Here is a 3,256-nt window from a genome sequence, read left to right as displayed (position 1 = left end):
GATACTATTTCAACAACAACAGCACAAACACGACTATTATCAACAACACAGAACGGGAGGTAAGTCTTCAAAGACGCACCAAGTGTGCGTTCCCGTTTTTGGACGCCATTTTTGCTGGCATTTTCACAGTAAATCTTAATATTTCCATATCTATTGAATGATTTTGGTATTTTCTTTGATTGTGCCGATTCTCCTATCTCTCTGGCATGTACTGGGTGCTTTGTGACCAGTTTCTCCCCTAGACTGTATTGAAAAATGCGTCCGTGTGAGCTGACCCCCACTTGTGACCAGTAGCAAAGAACAACTCACTTGTTTTGAATAAAACTCACAAGTTTACAATAAGAATTTAGAGACCTGTATCCATTATATTAGGTATATCATACTTAGTTTGACTTTTGCAAAACTAAGGAATTGCACATTAAATTGAATCAGTCAGACAGACAGAGGGCAAACATTAATCTGAGAAAGAAACCCCTTTAAAAATGTTACCATGTTTGAAATAAAACTTTGCAAGGTGAAGCCATGATTTATCACATTTCAGTATGACGTCATGTGCGTGTTCCACACTTGAAATGACGTGCTTTTATCATCTTATCGGCTGCAGGAAGCTTGGAAATATAATTTCTATTCAACGATCCGAATTGGTTAAGTTTGAGCATATTTTCAACGTTAAACACGATTAAACTATATAATTTTGGAATCAGCAAATAATAAGAAATACGATTTTAAGTATCTGTTTCCATACATAATGATAGTGGTTATGTAACGGTTTTCTTAATTTGTAAGCATGATTTTCAATAAAAACATAACAAAACTATAGTTTTAGATACATAACGCAATGGGGAATACACCAATATGAATTTTTTGGTTTAAATAATAGTTTTTACGAAATTGAAAAAATGACATATTTGGAACGAACATTTCAGAAACGAAAATGTAAGTTACCAAGCTGAAATGCAATCCCATAGTCCGGCCTAGATCTACGATTTTGTGATAACAATTTCGATCAAACTGATGAAAAACTTTAACTTTGAAAGTGCTGCCTCAACTTTTTGGCAAACGGGAACATGTGACGTCATCAAACTGTCCTATCAATAAACGGAGAACATTTCAATGAGAACATCCCCTCAAAAATATCCATATCAAATTCATAAAGACCCACCTGGTAGTTCTTGAGATATGATCTCTCGCAAAATCTTCCGTTTATAACAGGTTCAATTTGTGTGTGACACGAACAGACATTGAGATCTAGCTCTCAGTCACGTAGCCTTTTGACAAAAACCCTGCATCATCACTGCCATCAGAGCTCTATGTGTCCAAATGGTGAGGTAGACAGCAATTTGTTCAACTAATCGCTGTTCTGCTACAGTGTGAGAACAAATAGTCTAACAAATCTCACATTCATAAAGCTGTGACACAACACTCATTTGGTCGTGTTCTGCCGATACTATTAATGTTTTTCTTTCTTCAAACACACTATAATGGTAGCCCTTCCTAATTTCTATGCTAAACATGACTGGTCTGTGTTGTCAATGATTTTGCTATAGTGTGAGAACAGTCTAAAACAATCTCACGCTCATAACTCTGTGACCCGAAACGCATTGGTTGTGTTCTGCCGATACTATAATGTTTTTTTCTTTCTGAAAACACACTATAATAGTAGCCCTACCCAATTTCAATGCTAAAAATTACTAGTCTGTGTTGTCAATGATTTTCTGCAAGAATGCGACCTCTCTCTTTGTCGCAAAGACCGTGTGACACGAAAGTTCTGAGCGGAAGACAAATCTGCTGAGTGCAATTAAGTTTCAGAAGATAGTTTGTTAAAACAGTTTATCATTCAAACACGCACAGGCACACTATAACTTTATCATTCAGGCGTCATTTGCTTTCCTTTGTCATGTATGAAAGTACTGGCCTTAGTTGAGGAAAGTGACCTGTCGCTGTGCAACACATTGGTCGCCATTTGTGGCATGGTTTGTGAATAAAACGTGTCAACTACCCACACACACAAGACGATACTGCTGGTTCTATTTTATTTCCTTATTGTTTATTTCATGCTTAGTAGTTGTATGCTTTGTTTTCTTATCAATTCAATGGATGGCTATCAAATAAGCATTTAAATGTGAAGGTGTCAACATTACCCATGATCTGAGCCGTTCACATTCACAATATGTTTGCCATCTGTTGATATTGCATTAATGTTGTTGTCACATTCAAGAAATTGTTCAAATGTTGATGAAGTTACGTGTGATGTTAGAAGAGAAACTCACAGTAACTTCAATAAAAATGGATGCTGTATTAACCTTGTCATCTCTAAAGATTATTTTCACGAAAGTTTATCTTCGTGGTTTTTTTCTACACTACCCGTCATAAAAAGTAGGCAGATACATTTAGCTGTAGATCTTTGTGATGCGGCCAGTTACGTTAAAACCAAGTATATTGCCAGAAAGGTAATTCATACCCCTACTGTATGTGTTTATGCAGTGGACCGGAGGCCTGGGATACCTCCCGAAATGAAATTTGCAAAAGCAAACTTGCTAGGTCTCCGGTCCACTGCATAAACACTAATTCATGAAAAACGCAACTCTTTATTGCATACGGTAGGGCAAGGAATTACGTTTCTGGCAATATACTTGGTTTTAACATAACTGGCCGCAATCACAAAGATCTACAGCTAAATGTATCTGCCTACTTTTTTATGACGGGTAGTGTAGTTGGCACGTTTTAGTTTTCCTATGTGACGTTTCATGTTTTTTGTCCACAAAGGCCACTGTTTGTGCCATACGGTAGTGTAAAATAATAAAATAATGTTAGTGAATAGAACGTGTTTTTTTATATATACAAAACTATGGTACGCATTATTTTTGAATATAGCAGTGTTGGTGTGCATTTTGGATGTGTAATTGACTGGAATTATTGACTGCATGAACAGATAATGATGCCCATGTGTGTACTATCGTTAGTTGGATGCATATATATATATATATATATATATATATATATATATATATATATATATATGTGTGTGTGTGTGTGTGTGTGTATCTGTGTGTCTGTGTGTCTGTGTGTCTGTATGTGTCTGTATGTGTGTGTGTATCATGTGTGTGTATATGTATGTGTTTGTATGGGCGCGTTGTGTGTTTGTGTGCGGGTGTATGTTGTGCTCATAGCATAAAAAGTAGATTCTTCTATTTGTTGTTCTACAATAAACTAGATGGTTTACACTGTGTTCAAAATTACCGGCAGTAACATTTGT

Source organism: Littorina saxatilis, linkage group LG8 (assembly GCF_037325665.1).
Source record: "Littorina saxatilis isolate snail1 linkage group LG8, US_GU_Lsax_2.0, whole genome shotgun sequence".
NCBI classification, from domain to species: Eukaryota; Metazoa; Mollusca; class Gastropoda; order Littorinimorpha; family Littorinidae; genus Littorina; species Littorina saxatilis.
The sequence above is the reverse complement of the archived record's forward strand: the minus strand, read 5'-3'. Positions refer to the sequence as shown.